Source organism: Hypanus sabinus, chromosome 9 (genome assembly GCF_030144855.1).
Source record: "Hypanus sabinus isolate sHypSab1 chromosome 9, sHypSab1.hap1, whole genome shotgun sequence".
Classification (NCBI taxonomy): domain Eukaryota; kingdom Metazoa; phylum Chordata; class Chondrichthyes; order Myliobatiformes; family Dasyatidae; genus Hypanus; species Hypanus sabinus.
Window position 1 is genome coordinate 116658379 of NC_082714.1, and position 24018 is coordinate 116682396.

The following is a 24018-nucleotide window of genomic DNA, read 5'->3' on the forward strand; positions in this document are numbered from 1 at the left end:
GCTGCACAGGTTGACATGTTGTTAAGAAAGCATATGGTGTGTTGCAATTTATCATCTGTGGGATTGAATTCAAGAGCTGTGAGGTAATGTTACAGCTCTTTAAGATCCTGCTTCGACCCCACTTGGAGTACTGTGTTTAGTTCTGGTCACCCCACTACAGGAAGGATGTAGACACTATAGAAAGAGTGCAGAGAAGATTTACAAGGATGTTGCCTGGATGGAGAGCATGTCTTATAAGAATCGGTTGAGTGAACTTGGCCTTTTCTTCTTGGAGCGACAAAGGATGAGAGGTGACCTGATAGAGGTATATAAGATGATGAGAGACATTGATCGTGTGGATAGCCAGAGGCTTTTTCCTGGGGCTGAAATGGCTAACACAAGGGGGCAGAGTTTTAAGGGGCTTGGAAGTAGGTACAGAGCGGATGTCAGGGGTAAATTTTTCACACGGAGAGTGGTGAATGCATGGAATGCACTGCCGTTGATGGTGATAGAGGTAGATACAATAAGGTCTTTTAAGAGACCCTTAGATAGGAACATGAAAGTAAATCCATTGGTTGTGGGAATATTTCAATGATGGGGCAAGTGTAGGTGAGTGAAGTTATCCCCTTTGCTTCAAGACACTGATCATTGAGAGGTAGTAAATGTTGCTGAACCTGGTGGTGCCAGTCCTGAGGCTCCTGTACCTTCTTCCTGATGGAAGCAGCAAGAAGAGATCATATCCTGGTTGATGGGGTTCCCTGTTGATGGTTGCTGCTTTCCTGTGACAGCATTTCATGTAGATGTACTCAGTGGTGGGGAGGACTTTACCGTTCATAGACTGAGGCACTTCCATACCTCTTGTAAGATTTTCCATTCAAGAACATTTGTGTTTCCATATCAGGCTATGATGCAGTCAGTCACTATACTCTCCACTACACATCTTCACCTCCAAGAGGACCACAAATCTGTTGTTGGGTTTGGAGGCTTGCATGCCTTAATGATCTGGAGAGCAATGCAGGCTAGAGTCAGGGCTTTATGCTTTGGCTCTTGGTTGGGTCAACCATGCAAAACAGGTCAAAGATTAGAGGCCAGACTAAGAGTGGTCCACTAATCCTCCAGATGCAGGGCTTGTTCAGGGCTAACAACTCTAACTAGCGAAACAAAACTGTTACAGAAACAACAATGAGGAATTTTTCTAGATCTGAATACAACAGTATTCCTGAGTCGCCATTCAGGACTTGCATGATGGTAGTGAAAACCAAGAAGAAGCTCTTGACATGATGAAGGAAGCCCTGAACCTTCAATGCTGCCATAAACACCAGGGGCATAATGGGTAGTAAGTAAATGTACATCTATAGAAGTTTGTCAAAGTTTTCGATGTCATGCCAAATCTCTGAAAACTCCTAAGGAAGTAGAGGCACTGCCATGCTTTCTTTGTAATTGCACTTACATACTGGGACCAGGACAGTTACTCCAAACTAATAATCAACCCATCAAAACCTGAAGATCAAAGATGGTGGTGGGATAGCAGCAGTGGCGGTGGATGGAGGAGGCGGATGTGGAAGAAACAGAAACACAGTGGGAAGCGTGAGAATGCATCTCTTCCAAAGGAGGGTTGGACAAGATCTTAAGGACGAAAATGTGTTTCCTGTTATTTTTTCCTGGGAGCCTGCCTTCGCATGCGACGTCTGCTCGCAGTAACCACACCCAGGCTCAGCAGCCACCGGTGCTTCCACTTCGAGCCCAGGCCCTGCTGCTCCATCTCTGGTGTCCCCGCCACAGCCGCCAGCTGCTGCAACACCCGGCCCAGAGCACCGCGTGACGAAACGCCCCAGGTCCAGCTGACCTGGCTGGTGACTGGTAATGGTCCCTTGCTCAGCATTACAAGTGATGGCCAACGTCAGACCCAGCAGGAGACTGATGGGGAAGGTGAAAGAGCTCCGACCTTGGAAGACAGTGGTTGCTTTGCAAGCAGATGATCTACCAAGGTGGTGATCTCTTTAAACAAAGACAAACCACTGCTCTAACCTGCCAAGTACATGATTGCCGCACACGTCAGTCTCAATAAAGGATCAAAACAATGACGTTAATGACAAGTGTTGGACAGAGCAGCATGGAGGGAAATCGTCCGCCAACTGGAAAGTCCAGATGCGACCTAACGACGACGACAACAAACCACTTCATCAGATTGTATGTGAATGCTACTGATTAATGCTGATTTGAAGTAGGTGGGAACCTTTGACTGTAGCAGTGATTGAAGATATCCTTGAACACTCCATCCAGCTGATCATCACAGTTTTTCAGTACACTGTCAGGTACACCACTGAGGCCTGACATTTGGTGATGGTTCATCTTTTTGAAGGATGTTCTGATGTCAGCCTATGAGAGAGAGATCATAGAGTTGCCAAATGCTGTGAAGATTTGCTTATGTGTAGTGTTATTCTCCATTTCAGAGAGTGTAGAAAAGGCATTGAGCTCATTGGGGAATGAAGTGTTACTTCCTTAAAGGGTGTAATGGCATATAAAGTCTGCCACAGCTGTCTTGCATCCAATTGCATCTCTAACTTCACATGAAATTATATTTTTAGTTTTACACTTATGTAGAACACTCCTCAATTTCTTGTAGGGTTGTGGATCACCAGTCTTGATTACCACTGACCTGGCCCTCAGCAGACTACAAATCTCCAGAACCGCTGGTCTGGGAAGACTTGGTATGATCCTGAGGACACATACTCATTTACACAGGTCTTGATGAAGATGGAGATCGCCGTGGTATCTCCATTCAGATTCAAAGATCTAAATATGGTCCAGCCCGCTAATTCAAGGCAATCCTGTAAAAGCTGCTTCACCTACCTTGACCATACCTTTACCATCCTTACCACTGGTGCTGTGGTCCTCTGATCTGCTTATATGCTGAGAATAGAAGTACAGCAAGGTGATCAGACTTGCAAAGTGCAGGGACAGATTGGCACAGTAAGCCAGCACTAGGGATGCAGGTCTATACTCCATCAGAGTGAAATGGAAGAAGGATACAGGTGTGTGAGGGGTGGGGTGTTGTAGGGAGGGCTGTGTAAAGCTGCACAACCTGAAGGCGTCTACTCAGCATGTGGGTCTCATTTGCAAAATCTAGCTGATTCCTAATTGCTTTGATGCTGAGCTGCCTTTTTGAAATAGCAGTTCTTTAATGAAATTAATCCAATAATGCTCTTCGTGATGAAGGAGCAGCAGTAAATTTGTAAGTCAGGATACTTCATAACTTGTATGTGATGAGCTTCTTAAGTGTTAGAGTTAGATTCACAGTCCTAATGTGTTTCATTGATAGATGAAGGGTTTTGAGGGCTGTCAGTTGTCACAGTACTCCGAGAGGACCATAATCTTGATGTGGTTTGGAGGATTGCACAACTGAATGAACCAGGGAGCCATGTTGGCTGAGTCAGGGTTTTATGCTTTAACTCTTTGTGGGGTCAACCATGCTAAACAGGTCAAAGGGTAGAGGCCAGATTAAGAATGGTCTATTGGTCCTCCATGGACGAGGTTTCAGCTCAAGACTAACAACACTGACTTGTCAAACAAATCTGTCACAGAAACAGCAAAGAAGAATCCTGCAACATCTGTGTGCAACAGTATTCTTGAGTCTCCTCCCAGGGTCTGCATGGCCGAAAATAGTGAAAACTGAGTGGAAGCTGCTGTCACGATGAAGGAAGCCGTGAACATTGCCAAGACCAAGACCAAAATTGATTTCGGGAATGCACAAATCATGCACAACACTGGCAAGCTAGCACAAATAACTGCAGAAACGCTTCATGATAGCCTTCAGAATGTTAGTGCATGACAGAGAGTGACCTTTCCAAGTTGTTGTCATTTTACACCATCTCCTGTATCTTCTGGCCAAGAAAGATGTCCAGCCTCTCCCTACTCCATATCATTAAGAGGACATGGCCACAATCTCCTCATGAGGAAATGCTGGAGATGGATTGGGAACATGATGAGAAGAGAGACCAACATCATCATCAAGACAGCACTTCTTTGTATTCTTGAAGGGAAGAGGAAATATGGGAAACTAAAGACAACCTGATGCCATACCTTAGAGGACCCTGAGCCACACCTGGGGAACAGTACAGGAAATGGCCCAGGACAGACAGAGCTGGAGGACCTTCACTGCTGCCCTGAAAGCCAGCAAGTGTAATGGGCAGTAACAAATAACAACCTGTCACAGCATACCTAACCTCTTACTTGCTCCTATAACCAGGATATCTTGCTGTCTAACACATCATTCTCTGAAACATCCACAATCTTCAATGGAACCCTACCAACAAACGTATCTTCAGCTTCCTCCTACTCTCTGCCTTCTGCAGGGATCACTTCCTCCATGATGCCCTTGTCCATTCATCCCTCCCCACTAATTCCCTTCTGGCACTTATACATGCAAGTTTCAGAAGTGCTGTACTTACACGTTCACAGCCTGTCTCACCTACATTCAGGACTCCAAACAATCCTTACAGGTGAGGCAACACTTCATGTGTGAACCTGTTGGGGTTGTCGACTGTAAAGGTTACACCTGGTGTACCTTCCTCTACACTGGTGAGGCCTGACATAGATTGGGGAATCGCTTTTCTAGCACCTCAGCTTCATCCAAAAATAGCAGTATTTCTCTGAGGCCAACCAATTCAATTCCTATCCCCATTCCCATTCCGACATGTTGATCCATGGCCTCATTTTTTGCTATGATATAGCAACTTTTAGGTTGGAGGAGCAACACCTCATATTCCGTCTAGGTAGCCTCCAACCTAATGGAATGAATATTGATTTCTCTAACTTCTAATAACTTCTCCCCTTTTCTCATCTTAATTTCTCAACTTTGACCTCTTACCCTTTCTTCTCAGCTGCCTATCACCTCCCCCTGTTGCCCCTCCACCTTCCCTTTCTCCCATGATCCAGTCTCCCCTGCAATCACATAGCTTCTTCTGTAGTCCTTTGCATTTTCCACATATTACCTCCCAACTTCTTACCTCATTCAACCCCCCCCCCCCACCCACCTGACTCTACCTATCACTTTCTAGCTTGTTTTCCCCCCATATTCTTATTCTGGTCTTTCCCCCCCTTCCTTTCCAGTCCTGATGAAGGGTTTAGCCCCAAAACCTTGACTGTTTATTCATTTCCATAGTCGATGTTTGACTTTCTGAGTTCCAGCATCTGCAAGGTCTTTTATATTTATTATTTAGGTGTCAGTTCAATTACTGGACAATGGTGACATTAGGATGTTGATGACATGAGATATTGATGGTATTATGCATTGAAACGGAAAAGGTAGTATTAGCCATGGCTTGTCATTAATTGGTACAAAGGTCACTTAGTAACCCATGGCTGAATATTGCCTCTCTTGCTTCATGCAGATATGGGTGTGTTTTTGCTTGAGGAGCTATGAATAGAATTAGCTGCTCAGCAATCATCAGCCTACATCATCATTTAAGGAGTTATAATGGAAAGAGGGTTCCTCTTCACACAGGAAGGTTGTTGGAAAGGTGATTCAGCTGGATCTCATGATAGGAAATAAATAAGCAGCAGAGAATTAGGATTTCATGGTGTTCATTGCATATCAGAGTCTTTTAAATCATCACAATGATGGCAAGATCTGCCTTTCTTACTACATGTTTAAATAATTATATTTTCAAAGAGAACTTCTATAAATTAATTATACTGCTTTCCCTCTGGTAATTTTCCCCAGTTCATGGTTAGTTTGCTGACACTGATCAGAAGAAGCAAACCTTGTGTCCTCTGTGCAGAATGAGAACATCAGCATCAAAGTCAAGTGGACTCATCTGTCCTGAAACTAGCAATTTTATAATTTTATAATTTTCCACCTGATGCACTTTGAAACTGAAACAAGATCTAATGTTACTACAGCAAAGCTGCTCAAATGACAGGTGTATCTTTGTTACAGCATAAACTCAACACCAATCTACATACAAAAGCTTCAATATAACTGAATTACAGTTAAGAAAGCCAGCAGATTATTTCTGCTTGTCTTGTCAACCATTTCAAATATTTTCCCTCTGCTTACTCCTACATTTCATAAGTTTTACTTTTTGTTCTTTTTACCAGATTGTAATTAGAACAAGACAAGACTGAAAACACTGGAAATATTAGACATCACACCATAAGACCATAAGACATAGGAGCAGAATTAAGCCATTCAGCCCATTGAGTCTACTCCACCTTTCCATCGTTGATGGTTTATTATTACTCTCAACCCCATTCTCCTGCCTCTTCTCCATAACTGTTGACTACCAGACTAATTAAGAAACAATCAACTTCTGTTTTAAATATAACCAATCAAGTGGACTCCTTGGTATTCTGTGGCAATGACTTCCACAGATCCACTACCCTCCAGCCAAAGAAATTCCTCCTCAGCTCTGTTCCTTTCTTTTTCAATATTTTTATCAATTTCAACATGGATAAATACAGAGTGCAATAAGATATTATGTCAAAAAAGGATGAAATATTATCAAATAGATTATATTTGCATCACACTTGGAATTTCATTAGCCTATATTCATGTAAACTAAATTAAATTGTAATATTGAAATGTGATAATTTTATTATACAAAAAAAAAGAATCTGAGCCCACTACCAAGACCGAAACTGTTTGGTAAAGAAAGAAAAGGGAAAAAAAATCCTTATCGTATAGCGAAATATTTTATTAGCCAACATCTGTACTAAATAAATGTCCATCCATTCTGAGGCCGTGTCCTCTGGTCCTAGACCCACCTACTATTGGAAACCTCCTCTCCACATCCGCTCTATCTAGACATTTCAATATTTGATGATTCAGTGAGATCCCACCCTACATTACCAATCCTAAGTACATCACCCTACACTTCCCTACATTATATGCTATCTGCCATGTCTTTGTCCATTCTCCCAAGCTGTCTAAGTTTTTCTCCAGACTCTTTGTTCCTCAACACTACTTACCTATGTATCATTTGCAAGTGCAGCCACAAAGACATCAACTTTAACATCCAAATCATTGACATATAATGTCTCCCGAGCTGTCTAAGTTTTTCTCCAGACTCTGTTCCTCAACACTAACTACCTATGTATCATTTGCAAGTGTGGCCACAAAGACATCAACTTTAACATCCCAATCATTAACATATAATGTGAAAAGAAGCAGTCCCAACACTGACCCCTGCAGAACACCACTAGTCACCAGTAAAGGCCCCCTTTATTTCCATTCTTTATCTCCTTCCATTCAGCCAATCTATCCATGCTAATATTTTTGCTGTTATACCATGGACTCTTATCTTGTTAAACAGACTCATTTGTGGTGCTTTGACAAATGTCTTCTGAAAATCTAAAAAAACAACATCCACTGACTCTCCTTTGTCTATCCTGCCTGTTGTTTCCTCAGAGAATTCCAACAGATTCATCAGGCAATATTTCCCCTTAGGAAAGATGTTAACTTTGACTTATGTTATCATGTGCCACCAAGTATCCCAAAAACATCCTTATTAATGGATTCCAACATTTCCCCCAACACAAAGCTTAGGCTAACTGACCTATAAATTCCTTTCTTCTGTGTCATTCCCTTCTTAAAGTATGTAGTGACATCTGCAATTTTTCACTCCTCTGAAACCATGCAGAATCTTGTGACTCTTGAAAGATCATTACTAATAATTCCATAATTTCTTCAGCTACCTCTTCAGAACTCTGGGCTGTATTCCATATGGTCCAGCCATTTATCTACCTTCAGACCTTTCAAATTCCCAACACCTTCTCCTTAGTAATAGCAACTGCACTCACTTCTGGCCGCAGACACTCTTGAATTTTTGGCATACTACTAAAGTTGTCCACAGTGAAGGCTGTTGCAAAATGCTAATAAAGTTCATATGCCATTTCTTTGTTCCTCATTACTACATCTCCAATGTCATTTTCCAGCAATCAAATATCTACTCTTGTCTCTCCTTTACTTCTTATATACCTGAAAAACTTCAATGTCTTCTTTTATATTATTGGCTAGCTCACCTTCATATTTCATTTCTTTTCTCTCATTGTTTTTTAATTGTCTTTTGTTAGTTTTTAAAAGGTTCCCAATCCTCTAACTCCCCACTAGTATTTGCTCTGTTATATGCCCTGCATACATGCATCATTTAAGGAGAGAGAAAGACAGTTAATGTTTCAGTTCAAAGCCATTTCATCAGAAGCAGGAAAAAGAACATTTAGTTACTTATAAATTGGAGGAATGGACATGATCAAGGAAAGCCTTGTATCTCTGATAAAATGAGGCTAGAGCTGCCATGGGGATAAGGTGCAAAAGTTAGGTCTCCTGGAAATCATGTTAAATGGGAAAGACTGAATCAGAATCAGGTTTAATATCACCGGTATACATCACAACATTCCCCCTCCTACTTTCAAATCTTTTATGATCTTTCCTTTCGGTTAGTCCTGACGAAGGGTCTTAGCCCGAAACATCGACAGTGCTTCTCCCTATAGATGCTGCCTGGCCTGCTGTGTTCCACCAGCATTTTGCGTGTGTTGATCGCAACATTTGTTGTCTTTGCAGCAGCAGTACAGTGCCATACATAATAGAAAAAACAATGAATTACAGTAATTATATATATAATTAAATAAGTTGTGCAAAAAATGTAGAATGATATTGTTCATGGGTTAATATCCATTCAAAAATCAGATGGCAGAGGAGAAGAAGCTGTTCCTGAATCACTGAGTGTATGCCTTCAATCTCCTGTACCTCCTTCTTGAGGGCATGTCCTGGATGATGGAGGTCCTTTATGATGGATACCACTGTTCTGGGCACTGCTCCTTGAAGATGTCCTGGATACTACTAGATGCTAGTGACCATGATGGAGCTGACTTAATTTTGCAACTCTCTCCAGCTTACTTCCACCCTGTGCAGTTCCATCACTGCCCACCCCCATAGCAGAAGGTGATGCAGCCAATTAGAATGCTCTCCATGATACATCTGTAGAAAGTTGTGATCTGTGGAAATCTGAGCAAAAGACATAAAAGCTTGAGAGAGTGAACACAAACAAAGGAAGGTATGTATTGTGAAATGGAAAGTTGTAGGTCATATCCTCTTGGTTTGGATGTGTCAATGGAGCAAGCATAAAGTAACCACTGTCCCAGGCAGACTGGGCACTTCTGATACAGAGAGAGAAAAAGCCAGTTATTGACGTTGTAGGAATTGACATTAAGTCCAGGAAGCTGTCACTTGCCCAGACAGAAGCTGAGCAGCTGATGGAGACAGAAAAGTGTTCCATGAATCATGCTGAAAGGGGAGGGAAGGGAAAGATTTGTTTGATGGTGAAATATCACTGAAGGCTGGGGAAAATGTGAAGGGTGATCTGTTAAATGCTAAGTCTTGTTGGGTGGAAGCTGAGGACTAGGAAAACTCTTCTGTCTATGAGGAATGCAGGTGAGAGCAGAGGTACAGGGAATAAGTATGATGTGATGAAGAGCTTGGTCCAGTCTCATATACAGTTTCTTGATTTTTCCTTAATGTAATGGATTATATCACATGCCATTATACACTTTATGGGCAGCCTGCAAGACTGTTTGGAGTGTTGCAGTTTTTATTAGTGATAAAAACTACTAATCTGTGTACTGTTTCGGGTACCATTACAAACACCATCTGTTCCCCTGCCTGCAAGTTATAGTCTCCCATATAAAACACTGTTGGTGGGTTTTAAATAGGACCAACATTCAGTACAATATCACTGGTAAGTGCCGAACAGATAGGCCGTGTACAATGGCAGGCAGAAAAACAACTGACAGCCAATCAAATTGTTCCTTCAGGGCTTCCCATAATCTAGTGGCACTAGAAAAACTAGCCTGAAACATAGTCAGATTTGTCAACAAAGGGCTTGGCACTTTTTTTTTACCACCTTGTTTTTTTACTCCAGAGTGCAAAGATCCAGGTCAAAATATGTTTTAAAAAAATCCAGTTTCTCTTGAATTAAGATTCAGCTGTGTATGTTCCTGGGAGTAGAGACAGCACTCTAACAACATCACTGATATTGCAGAAATAGAGATCACTGAAGCAGATGGAGGTCATCAATGCCATGCCTTTTATGCAGTGAGGCAGTGCTATCATATTTTCCCTCTGCATTTCATGAGAGAAAACGAATACAGCTCCACAACCCAGTGTTATATTTCTTTGCAGTTTCGATGTTGCTCATTTGTACAGAGGTGTGAACAAAGTGAGGTTTCTGTATTATTGTCAGCGAGGTGATTTGCAATGTCTGATGCCTGTCTAGACAGAGTATTGGAGTGACTTGTTATAATTTTGCTTTGCGGTTACATTTCTATTCAAGATGATAGGCTCTAAATCTCGCTGAATTTGCCAACATGTTTTCAGGCACATCGTGAAACAATTCATACATAGCTGAGTGAATTTTAAGGTTTTAATGGACTGGCTGGATGTCACAATCAGCATAATTAGTTTTTCAGTTGCAGTCTGGATAAATTAAATTGGATTTTCATAATGGAGATCTTTGGATTTTTACTGGTTTTCTGGGAACAAGTTCTCGGTCTCCATCTGGTTTCCTATGATTTAATTTGGTAACCTAATTTGATAATTGTATAATAATACAGAAATTATTAAAAGTAAAGACATTGTTGGTTTTCTCCTATACTCTGCAATAGTAGCATACTAAAAGGCATTTTAACTCTACTGATATGCAAGTCTGTACATTTCATTATATTCCATAGGCTACAGCCATTGTAGACCAATATTGAGATTAATTCATAAAGTGAAAGTACAGAGTGATTATAATCTGTCTACTTAAGCTCAAGCAATGTCAAATCTGAATTGTGCTGCCATATATTTGCCAAATACAGAAGAGGTACACATAGAATCTATAACTATTGTTGAGCACAACTCTTGATAAGTTTTATTTTGATGATATTTTGACAGTAGAATGTAGAGAGCCATAATTGAGCAGCAAGGCTTGAACTGCAGACACTATCTTTCACATGATTGAACAGTGTTAATCACAAACAAGAGAAAATCTGCAGATGCTGGAAATCTAAACAACACACACTAAATGCTGGAGGTGCTCAGCAGGTCAGGCAGCATCTATGGAAAATAATACAGTTGACGTTTTGGGCCAAGAATCTTCAACAGGACCAGAGGGCTGAAAGGTCTCGACCTGAACTGTGTTAATATTAGGTTTTATTTTATTGCATGTTATAGGCAAATAGCAGTTGTAATATTATTGCCAGCAATAATGAATACCCAGAAATAATTTTAGAGGCAATAATTTCATCAAGAATCTGAAAGAGCATTATAAATTGAAAGGCAGATGTTTGTTGGGATCTGAACCCCCTGCTCCAAATAATGTACCTGTGTATAGTTTGATTTGGTAACATACCACTGAGGCAGGTGAGCTAACTCTATTCGATATTCCATTTATTCCATACGTTGACAGCAGTAGCAGGCTAATATGAAATGATATCTGCAATAAAGACTTAATATCATGAATATTGAATGATAAATTGACAAATGCAATCAGAGCCCATGGTATGAACCACTCAAGAAAGAGTTTGACATCTTTTGTCGTGTTTAAATAAAATTTAACTCTGAAAGTGAACTCTCAATCCATACTGCAGTGCATGTTCTGTCTAAAATTTGCAATAAATGGTACAACAGAGTCAGGAAATTATAATTTTCCTCTAGGAATCTTCTGGGTGCAATCGGCAAGTCGGATAATGAAAGATCTATAAATGGAGTGTTACAGGTTTTTTGGAAGTACTTTAGCATGTTATTTTACAAAAGTATATTATTTAAAATAAGATCTCTCTGATAGCATTATATTAAAAAATGCCGGAGGATCTAAGCAGGTCATGCAGGACAAGTAGCATACTCACTTGGATAGAGCGTTGGTTGATTAAACCACAGAAAATGAAGAATAGACTTAAATAGTTATATTTTTCCATTGGACTAGAGGACAGAAATAAACCCTCAGATAATCGCAATTTATAAAAGTGATATAGTGGAAAATGCACTGTCTAACACTACCAAATGTTCTTCTGACGTACATAAATCAAGGTAAGAATATGAACAAACAAAAGGATGAAGACTGATACAAATGAGTTGAACAAGAGTATCAGAAAGCAATAGATTGACTATTTTGAACAAATGTTTGATCTAGTTGTCTTTGATAGGAACAGAAAACAGAACAGAAAAATATATTAGCTAGAGAATTTCCACAGATGCTGGATGTTCAAAGCAAAATTCAAAGTTCAAAATGCTGGAGGAGCTCAGCAGATCAAAATAAAATAGAGATATCAGAACCAGGGAACTGAAGCATGGTGAGGAGGTTGAGATCATGTGAAATGTCATGGTTGTAATTGGTAAGGTTCTTAACCCAAAATGTTGATAGTGAAGGGGAAGAAGCTGTACCTTAAATGTTGAGTATGTGTCTTCCGTCTCCTGTACCTCCTCCCTAGTGGTAGCAATGAGAAGCCAGCATGTCTGACTGATGAAAGGGATTGACCTTCTTAGATTTTCCAGTATTTTGTATATTAAAGTATCTTCTTTTACAGTTACATGAAACCCAGAGTAAATATGTAAGCACAGCAAGCTATTAAAAAGACAAATTTTAAATTAGCCTTAATTGCCAGGGGTTTGGAGTACAAAATTAAGAAGGGCTTAATTACAGAGAGATTTGCTGAAACTAAACCAGGAGTACAACAATTTTATACCCAATGGAGAATCCATATATCTTGGAAATAACGCAACAGAGATCCTTGCTTTCCATTTCTGAGAATCGGAGATTGATAAATGGAAAGGGGGGAGGTGATTGAATAAGACTGGAGTTCAGAAGTGTGCGAGTAAAAATTCTTTGATTTGTAAGAATCTTTGATGGGAGTTGAAAGGGTGATCGTTGAGATGGTTATCCTCAGGTTGGAGAATACAGATGGGGAGTCATAGTCAGAGTGTCCCATTCCACGGCCATTTTAAGCTGAGAGTTTTTGTACTCAGCAGATTGTAAATTTTTGGAACTATTTTCCTCAAAGGGCTGAAAATGTTTAGTCACTGAAGGCTGAGATTGAAAAATTTTTAACCTCTAGATCTAACTAGACATAGGTAGGTCTTATCACAAACACAAGAAAATCTGCAGATGCTGGAAATCCAAGAGACACACACAAAATATTTGAAGAACTCAGCAGGCCAATCATGATCTATGGAAAAGAGTAATCACTCAACCTTTCAGGGTGAGATCCTTCATCAGGTCTCTCTCAGACCGGAACATCAACTGTTTTATCTCTCCTATAGATGCTGGCTGGTCTGCTGAGTTCCTCCAGCATCATTTTGTTCTTATGGATGGGCCACCGTGAGTGATGGGGAATTACTGTGTAGTTAGCCTGGAGTCCATGGAAAACCAGTTGTGAAGCCCATTTAGAATAAATGATAATGATTCCACTGCTTACATAGTCATAAGGAAATCCAAATTTTCTTTTATTCTATGGTGATTACTTTGGCAACTGCTGACATTTCCTCAGTAAACCTGTAATAATTTCTTAATCATAAGAACACAAAGCAATAAAGAAGAGGAATAGTGAAACATCAATCATCTGCTCAAGCCTGTTGTACCATTCGAAGAGACTGCAGCTTTCTTCTAATTATAAATTCTCCAAGAATGCCTTTGTATCTAAAAATTAATGCAATTATTATCATGGAACAAAATACTGTCAAAATAAGTGGGAATTAAAGTATCTTCTAAAATCAGGATTCAAACATATCATTTCCACTGGTTTGTTGCAAATATGAAACTACCAAACAAAATATGGAAAAACATATTATCAGTCTTACAACATCAGGGAAGGAAACTTTCAAAAGCTGGCTGCATGTCAATCAAAAAATATATCTCTAAAATAATTGCTGAATTGGATTAACTTGTTTGTCTACCAGGAATGAAGATATCTTGTTTTCACAGGAGCAGGAGACTTTAAACCCAATTAAAGCAGTTGTCAATCTTTTGTTTCATGATTTAATTAATTTATTCTCCCCTGTTGAAAGATGAACAAAGCTGGACCATATCCTTCTCATGTTCCAGAACAACACATTTACATTAATGTGATATAACATGAATTGTCAAGAAGATAATGTCACAACTTGTGTTAAAGTGAAACTCAGTTCATATCTAAGTGCCTCAAGGTTAACCTTACATCAACCATTATGAAGTAGAATCGGAAGCAGAATCAGGTTAATATCACTGATCTACGTCAAGAAATTGTTGTTTTGTGGCAACAGTACAGTTCAATACATTAGAAATTTATAAATTGCAATAAGAAATGTGTAAAAAATTGAATTATGTAAGTATTACAAAAAAAGAACAAAAGTACAGAGATAACATTCATGAATTGGATTATTTCCCATTCCAAGCGGAAGAAGCTATTCCTGGAATGTTGAATGTGCATCTTCAGACTCCTCTAACTTCTCCCTGATATCAAATGTGACAGTGGGAAAGTGTGTATGGAAATGGAGGAAACAACAGATGAACTTAATGAATACTTTACTTCAGTATTCACTATGGAAAAGGATCTTAGTGATTGCAGTGATGACTTGCAGCAGACTGAAAAGCTTGAGCATGTAGATATTAAGGAAGAGGATATGCTGGAGCTTTTGGAAAGCATCAAGTTGGATAAGTCGCCAGATCCGGATGAGATGTACCCCAAGCTACTGTGGGAGGTGAGGGAGGAGATTGCTGAGCCTCTGGTGATGATCTTTGCATCATCAATGGGAACAGGAGAGGTTCTGGAGGTTTAGAGGGTTGCAGATGTTGTTCCTTCATTCAAGAAAGGGAGTAGAGATAGCCCAGGAAATAATAGACCAGTGAGTCTTAACTCAGTGGTTGGTAAGTTGATGGAGAAGATACTGAGAGACAGGATTTATGAACATTTGGAGAGGTATAATATGATTAGGAGAAGTCAGCATGGCTTTGTCAAGGGCAGATCATGCCTTCTGAGCCCGATTGAATTCTTTGAGGATGTAACTGAACACATTGATGAAGTAAGAGCAGTAGATGTAGTGTATATGGATTACAGCAAGGCATTTTGATAAGGTACCCCATGCAAGGCTTATTGAGAAAGTAAGGAGGCACAGGATCCAAGGGGACATTGCTTTGTGGATCCAGAACTGGCTTGCCCACATAAGGCAAAGAGTGGTTGTAGATGGGTCATATTCTGTATGGAGTCGGTCACCGGTGGGGTGCTTCAGGGATCTGTTCTGGGACCCTTACTCTCTGTGGTTTTTGCAAATGACCTGGATGAGGAAGTGGAGAGATAGGTTAGTAAGTTTGCTGATGACACAAAGGTTGGAGGTGTTGTGGATGGTGTGGAGGGCTGTCAGAGTTTACAGCAGGACATTGATAGGATGCAAAACTGGGCTGAAAAGTGGCAGATGGAGTTCAACACAGGCAAGTGTGAACTGGTTTATTTTGGTAGGTCAAATATGATGGCAGAATATAGTATTAATGGTAAGAGTTTTGGCAGTGTGGAGGCTCAGAGGGATCTTGGGGTCTGAGTCTATAGGACGCTTAAAGCAGCTGCGCAGGTTGACTCTGTGGTTAAGAAGGCATACAGTGTATTGGCCTTCATCAATCGTGGAATTGAATTTAGGAGCCAAGAGGTAATGTTGCAGCTATATAGGACTCTGGTCAGACCCCACTTGGAGTATTATGCTCAGTTCTGGTTGACTCACTGCAGGAAGGATGTGAAAACCTTTGAAAGGGTGCAGAGGTGATCTACAAGAATGATGCCTAGATTGGGGAGCATGCCTTATGAGAATAGGTTGAGTTAACTTGGCCTTTTCTCCTTGGAGCAACAGAGAATAAGAGGTGACCTGATAGAGGTGTATAAGATGATGAGAAGCATTGATCATGTAGATAGTCAGAGGCTTTTTCCCAGGGCTGAAATGGTTACCACAAGAGGACACAGGTTTAAAGTTCTGGGGAGTCAGTACAGAGGAGATGTCAAGGGTAAGTTTTTTTTCTCAGAGAGTGGTGAGTGCATGGAATGGGCAGCCAGCAATGGTGGTGGAGGCGGATAAAATAGGGTCTTTGAAGAGTCTTTTAGATAGGTACATGGATTTTAGAAAAATAGAGGACTATAGGTAAGCCTAGTAATTTCTAAGGTAGCTACATGTTCGGCACAACTTTGTGGACCAAAGGGCCTGTATTGTGCAGTAGGTTTTCTATGTTTCTATGTTTCTAAGATGGCATGTCCTGATAGATGTCCTTAATGATGGATGCTGCCTTTTTGAGGCACTGGCTTTTTATGATATCTGCGATGCTTAGGAGGCAAGTGCCTATGATGGAGTTGGTTGTTTGGAACTCTGTAGTTTTTTCAGATCTTGTGCATTGGCCCTTCCATACCATATGGTGATGCAACCAATTAGAATTCACTCCATTGTACACCTGTAAGAATTTTGCAGGAGTTTTGATGACATACAAAATCTCCTCAAACTCCAAATGAATTATAGTTGCCTTTTTTGTGATAGTGTTCATATGTTGGACCAGGATAGATCTTCGGAGATATTGACACTCAGGAATTTGAAATTGCTCACCCTTCCCCTCAATGAGGAATGATGTGTATATCCTTGATTTCCCCTTCCTAAAGTCCACAACCAATTCCTTGGACTTACTGACATTGAATGCAAGGTTCTTGTTGTGATACCACTCAACCAGCTGAGTTGAGTGGTATCACAACTATCTATCTCACTCCCGCATGCTTCCTCATTGCCATCTGAGATTCTACCAAGAGCAGTCGTGTCATCGGCAAATTTCTAAATGGTGTTAGAGCTGTGCCTAACCACACAGTCATGGGTATAGTGAGAGTGGAGCAGTGGCGTAATCATGTATCCTTGATCGTCAGTGAGGAGGAGATGTTATTTCCAGTCCACACTGACTGCGGTCTCCTGATGAGGAGATCAAGGATTCTGTTACAGAGGCTCAGATTTTGAAGTTTGTTAATTAGTACTGAGGTTATGATGGTGTTGAACTCTGAGCTGGAATCACTAAACAGCAGTCTTATGTGGGTGCTTCTGTTGTCCAGGTAGTCCAAGGCTGAGTAGAGTGCTAATAAGATTGCATCCACTGTAGGTCTATTATGCTGCTAGGCAAATTGCAGGGAGTCCAGGTCCCTGCTTAGTCAGGCATTATTTCCAGCCATGTCAATCTCGGAGTTTCCATTCTCTTAAATTACTCTACCCTACATTCCCAAAGCAGGGCTGTTATTCAGGAAAAGCTGTAGACTTAACTCAGGAATAATAAATTTTACTTTTTCTGGACAATAAAGTGTCATAGTTTTTCAACAAGCCTTACTCTCAACTGAAGGTAAGCTGATTTAATCAGAGGAGATTAGCACTGATTTCTGGCCTATAAATGCCAATCTTTGTGTTACTTATTAAACATGGCAGTAAATTGGCCTTTAATAATGAAATCTCAAGTGATTTTCGAGAATGTGAATAAGAAACAGAATTACTTGATCGATGGTCAGAACTAGACATTGTATATATGTAATATAACCGTCACTTGTCACCCTCTAGATGAGTAACTGCTCCCTTTGTACCCTAGGTACTCTGAGCTGTTTTGCCTGTTGATTTTTTCTACATTGAGCAGTATTGAAGAATAGTACATGGCAAGATCTCCACTTATGGTAAGCCTGTTAGTATAAGGTTTCTCCTGCAGACAAAGAGTAACCAGGTATTCTTCATTATCCTGAAAATGTCAAGTTGTGATAAATTCCAGACTGAGTTTTATAATGTGCTGTATTAAACCTGTAACAAAAACAAAAAAAAATTATTACTAATTATTTTACTCCTCAATGCATAATTCCTTTATTATTTGTTTAAGATTTGTAATTTCTTAGTTATGAAATCTTATTAAGAGAAGTTGCTTACTCCACTACTCCCCCCACACCACCAGCACCACCACACTTTGTTAAATTTTCTGGGGGGTTTTACACATTTTGGAGCAGTAATTTTTTTATCTTTTTTTTTTCAGATTTATTTGCTGTAATTCCATGAGGAATTGTTGGCCTCAGTTTGGTGACGAACCATGACAGCAAACACCACTGAAGTAACCTGTCATTTGGCACATTGCAAGTGTGATCAATCTTTCTATTATGAAAATGGTAGAGCAATTTGAAATACTGTCAAACTGTATTACTTGCAACTATTTGTTCTGCTGTCTGTAGGAAAATGAGTTATTTGATGAATAGTATATGGTGCTGTGATCCAAGGTGTTCAAGGATATAGACATTGTTCCCTGGGAGCAAGAATGTAAAAACTGGGATATATCACATTTCTAATTGTGATTCATTTGCAATATCTTAAACAAAATTATATACTGGGTCAGGGAACCAATTGCAGCAAGAGGTCCAGCAGTCCCATGACATTAAAATATGCCAACATTTTATGAGTTTCTTCTTGTGCATATTTCTGAACTTCCTGCAGCTCTTCTTGTCATTGTTTTCTCTAGATGTGACTATTTCAAAGCACTTCTAACTCATTCTTAACATTAGCCCTTTGTAAACTTCAGCTTCTGCAAAGACAGTTGCAAAATTCCAAAGTTTCACTGATTCCCTTTCACTTACCACCTTTGTGCTTGTTGTTTTACATTGACTGGTGGCCCATCAATATTTCAATTTTAAAACTATTTTGCTTGTTTTTGCATTTTTACCATAATAATATCCACCTGTAATATCTTCTATCTCCAGATACCTTAAGGTTTCCTGCTTGTCTCCAATTTTGAACATCAGCAAATGACAAATGCTTTCAATTGCCAAAACTCAAAGATTTACAATTTTCCATTTCGCCTTCTGCCCTTTCAAAGTTCTTCTTAAAATCAGGTCTAGAAATTGGTTCATTACATTTTAATGCATGTAATCTCATTGTTGACTGTAAAATTCCTGTAAGAATTCGTAATGCCAAGATGAAATTCTGAAATGTTCCTCCTGAAACATAGATTCCCCTCTCCCATTTTTGATGGAGCGCTCAGATACATTTTCTCCATTTCCTGGACACCTAGACGCAACTCCCCCCCCCCTTCTCCCCAGATAGAGGAGAGGGACAGAGGAGATCCATCAGTCCTCATCTTTCATGTTGCAAATATTTATATTCAGTTTATCATCCTTCACTATTTTTGTCAACTATAACAAGATCTTACTACCAATCACATCTTCCCCTCTCCCACTTCTCCTCTGATTTGCACAGGGATCACTCTATTCGTGACTCCCTGGTCCACTCATCTCTCACCACTTACCCCTTCCCATCTGCTGGTGAGGTGGAACACTTGTCTCTTTACCTCCTCCCATTCAACCATCCAGGGACCTAAGTCTTTTCAGGTGAGGCTGAGGTGCATTCTCATGCACCTCCTCCAACATGTTTTACTACGTTTGGTTCATTTGTGGCCTCCTCTCCGTTGGCAAAACCTAGCATAGACTAAGTGACTGGTTTACAGAGTATCTGCAATGAACATTTTGAGCTCTCAGTTGTATTCAACTCCCTTTCCCATTCCAGCACTGATCTGCCCATCCTCAGCCTTTTTTACAGCACACAGCAAGGCCAAAATCAAACTAGAACAACATTTTCCATTCGACTTTGACATACCTTGAATTTTCCAATTTCATTATCTTTCTTTCCCACTCCTATCATTTACTAGCTTTTAACTCCACCCTTCCCCTTCCTTGCTCAACTTGACTCCATATTCTTTTCTTTTCCACATCCTCCCTTCATAACTGTTTTTTACTAACCTTGGTCTTAACACTCACTTCTGCTTCACTTCTATTTGCTGGTGCATTCCACTCTGCATCTTCATTCCTGATGCAGTGTTGCAACCTGAAGTGTCAGTGGCTTCTTTTCCTTCACATATGCTGCTTGACCTACTGAGTTCTTGCAGATTTCTTTCTTGATCCAGATTCCTTCAACTGCATTCTGCCCTGCTTGCAGATCCCACATGATGTATGCTCATTAGGCACAGTGGTTGTGGAGACCTTCCAGAGCTGCAGCTTGGTGTTCTTGGCAAACTTTCACCGGGGAGGTTTGTGAGATGAGCATAGATGATATATGTCCGCAATTGAAGAGGTTTGCATTTCAGCTAGTTGTTGTGTCCAAATTGTGCCTGTTCCTGTGGGATAAAGTGAAATAAATGAAGTCTCTCCTCCTTGACTGTAGGGCAAGGGTGAAATCTCAAATGCAACAGACTGTAAGATGTCGGAGAGGTTAGTAGTACCAGGCTGGAATTATCATAATTATTAGAGGTCACATATTTCAATGAGCGCAGTTTGACTTTTGACCCTTTAAGCTACATGATTTCATGGAAACAGAATAAATAAAAGTGTGTTGTTGCTCTAAATGCAAATAAGAACAGTAGTTTTTAAGACCTTTGTCATTGAAAAGCATGTTATGATGTAAATGAGGATAATATATTATTATTCATATTACTTGGAAATTAGAAAAAGAGTACACTGGAAAAAGAGCTCCTAATCTTGATGAAAATTACCCCAGAGAATGAGGGGTCACATTTTGTGTTGTTGCTTGACAGCTAGAACTGGACATAGTACTGCTCTGCATAAGGGTAAACAAAAAATACTGAACTCCATAGTACAAAGGAACCTTTAGGGCACACTCTTCAATGGAACTTTAGTTCATATCAAATCCTCATTTCTCTTTAAGTGACTTAGAATGCCCAAGTTCATTAACAATCCTACATAAATGAAAGCTGTTGCTGGTGTTTGGCCACAGGGCATATGATACGAATTTTTTGCTGAACAGAAGCAGCTTTTCCAGTTTAATCTTCAGTGCCTCCCTGTACCAACATGAGCAGATTGGTAGTTGTTTGTGAAGGGAAGCTTAGGCACAGATCCGTGCTGCATATTCTGTGCCACATTATAATTAACATGCAGAGTCCCACAATGCCACATTTAACATAAAATTTCATTGACTGGGTTTGAAGATGGCTTCTTCAAAACTCCAAGAGAGGTTACAACCACTTCACTCAAAGGTGTGGAAAGTATTAAAAAGATTAAGGTGTCCTTTGTACTTTCCATATAATACATTTAAAGAGAATTTTATTTGGCTCACAAAGTACAATATGGCTGGGTCTCTAAGTAACCTAACCACAAGGTGGCAAAGTATTAAAATTGTTGCAACTGGCAACACAAAGGAATACTTAGCCTACAAAATAGGCAGAGGATAATATATTAGGATGATGACGATGACAAAGAAGTAATATGTTGTTCTGAACTAGATTCAATTCAAGGATATAAATAGTTTATGAATAGTTTGCAATTTGTTTCCTTTCATCTTGAGTTTAACACTATCAGTTGGATGAGGGATATTTACTTTTCCTTATGTTGTTGAAAAAAATTTCAGTAATACTGACTTCACTTATGAAACACAGATAGCATAGTCACAATGGACTGACTTTAAATTGGGCTAAAATGATGAACAAACATCACCACAATTAAAGTAGTTTCCAGTGTTAAGCATGCAGATGAGACATTTCACACAGATGAACAAACAAATTTATAGCCAATTCACAATGGAATAATTGGGTGAGTCATTCAAATGCAGGATATTTTGAAAACTCTTTCTGAACCTTTCTGTACAGCAGTCCATTACCATAGAAGATTGTGTACCCTGACACTGAAAAAGTGACATAAAGAATGGAAATTATAACTACATGATAAGTAGATCTGTATTTTTGGGTTTCCTTGAATGACATTCTAACGTGATGTAAGTTTTTGTGGATGCCAGCATGTATCCCAGCAGGAGTGATGTTTGCAGACAACTCTTATAGGGGCAATACCACAACAGAATGGTAACCTACCAAGACCTCATTCATTATAGTGCCCCAAAGTGTGAACACTCACAGCTACTTAGCACTTGAAACTTCCAACAAAAAACATTAACTCTGTGATCCACATCCACAGTGATGGGAATCTGATGCCAATCTTGACCTCTGCTTGCACTCTCTAACAATAAATTGTGCCAGAGTTTGGTATGGACAGACTGTTGTTGGGACTAGTGTGGGCATGCTGTATGATCACTCAGCACTGAGAAATGGGGCTTAGGCTGTCAATCTCCTAGAAGGACCAACACTACCTCTCTTGACCAAGGAGTAGCCCTGAGTTACACAATTCAACATTGAATTGATGCTTGCTTCACTGGGCCCTCAGAATCTACCTCATCACACTAACCTTGGTGGATTTTTGCAAAGACCAATAAAAAAAAGTTAGGTTTAAGTGGAGTGGCCATTGTGTGAATGGACACTGTTAGAGTGGTCAGGCTTTTGCTCAAGAAGCTTTGGTGAGAAGGGGCAGAGTCCCTGGTAATTTTTTTTTCTCTATTTCTCTTTTTCTGCTGGAAAATAGTGATTGCACTGAGAATGGGTCTCAGTCAGTGCTATGATCTTTATGTGAGTTCTCTGGGAGGCCTCAACTCCTTGATAGCTACATCTGCACAAAGTGTATCAGCTGCAGATCCTTACAAACCATGTGAGAGAACTGGAGTTGCAACTGGATAACCTTTGGCTCTTGCAGGAAAATGGGAGAAGGATAGGAAGGAGTTACAAGGAATTAGTCACCTTAAGTTGCAAGACTCAGGTAGCTGGATGACTGTCAAGAGAGGGAATAGGCAGGTAGTGCAGAGTACACCTAAGGCTGTTCATCACAATTACAAGTATACCACATCAGATATTGTTGTGGGAGTAATCAACCAGGATAAAGTCTCAGTATCCAGGTTAATGGCACTGAGTCTGGGTCTGTGGCTCATAAGGGAAAGGGGAAGAAGAGGAGTGCAGTGGTGATAGGAGATGCTATGGATGAGAAAGGGGCACCCAGATGGTATGTTGACTCCCAGGTGCCAGGTCAGAGACATATCGGATTGGGACCACAGCATTCTAAAAGGTGAGTTTGAGCAGCCAGAAATCAAGATAGATATTGATATCAATGACATAGTTTGGAAAAGGGATGAGGCAACTGAAAAGATTATATGAAATTAGGTAGAAAGCTGAAAAGCAGGAAGACAAGGATAGTAATCTCTGGATGGCACACTGTGCCATGCACCAGTGAGAGCAAGAATAGGATGATTTGGCAAATAGAAACATAGAAACCCTATAGAGCTCAGTACAGGCTATTTGGCTCACAAAGCTGTGCTGAACACGTCCCTACCTTAGAAATTACTAGGGTTACCCATGGCCCTCTATTTTTCTAAACTCTATATACCTATCTAAAAGTCTTTTAAAAGATCCAATCGTATCCCCTTCCACCAACTTTGCCAGTAGCCCATTCCACGCACTCACCAATTTCTGAGTAAAAATCTTACCTCTGACATCTCCTCTGTACCAACTCCCCAGCACCTTAAACCTGTGACCTCTTGTGGCAACCATTTTGGCCCTGGGAAAAAGCCTCAGACTATTCACATTACCAATGCCTCTCATCACTTTATACACCTCTGTCAGGTCACCTCTCATCCTCAGTTGCTCCAAGGAGAGAAGGTCAAATTGACTCAACCTATTCTCATAAGGCACGCTCCCCAATCCAAGCAACTTCTTTGTAAATCTCTTTTGCACCCTTTCTAAAGCTTCCACATCCTTCCTGTAGTGAGGCGACCAGAACTGAGCACAGTAGTTCAAGTGGGGTCTAACCAGGGTCCTATATAGCTGCAACATTACCTCTTGGCTCCTAAATTCAATTCCATAATTGATGAAGGCCAATACACCGTATGCCTTCTTAGCCACAGAGTCAACCTGCGCAACTGCTTTGAGTGTCCTATGGACTCAGACCCAAGATCCCTCTGATCCTCCACACAGCCAAGAGTCTTACCATTAAAACTATATTCTGACATCATATTTGACATACCCAAATGAACCACTATACACTTATTTGAGTTGAACTCTGTCTGCCACTTCTCAGCTCAGTTCTGCGTCCTATCAATGTCCTGCTGTAACATCTGACAGCCCTCCACACCATCCACAACACCTCCAACTTTTGTGTCATCAGCAAATTTACTAA

The 24018-nt window shown here is 40.2% G+C and overlaps 1 long non-coding RNA gene across 1 annotated transcript in view; it reads left to right on the forward strand.

Moving 5' to 3' along the window:
- Positions 1 to 17637, forward strand: part of LOC132398908 (uncharacterized) — a 29492-nt gene extending 11855 nt beyond the window's left edge. The window contains exon 3 of the long non-coding RNA XR_009513839.1: positions 17577 to 17637. This is a non-coding gene — a long non-coding RNA (uncharacterized LOC132398908). The remainder of the gene's footprint in view (positions 1 to 17576) is intronic.
- Positions 17638 to 24018: the final 6381 nt, after the last annotated feature.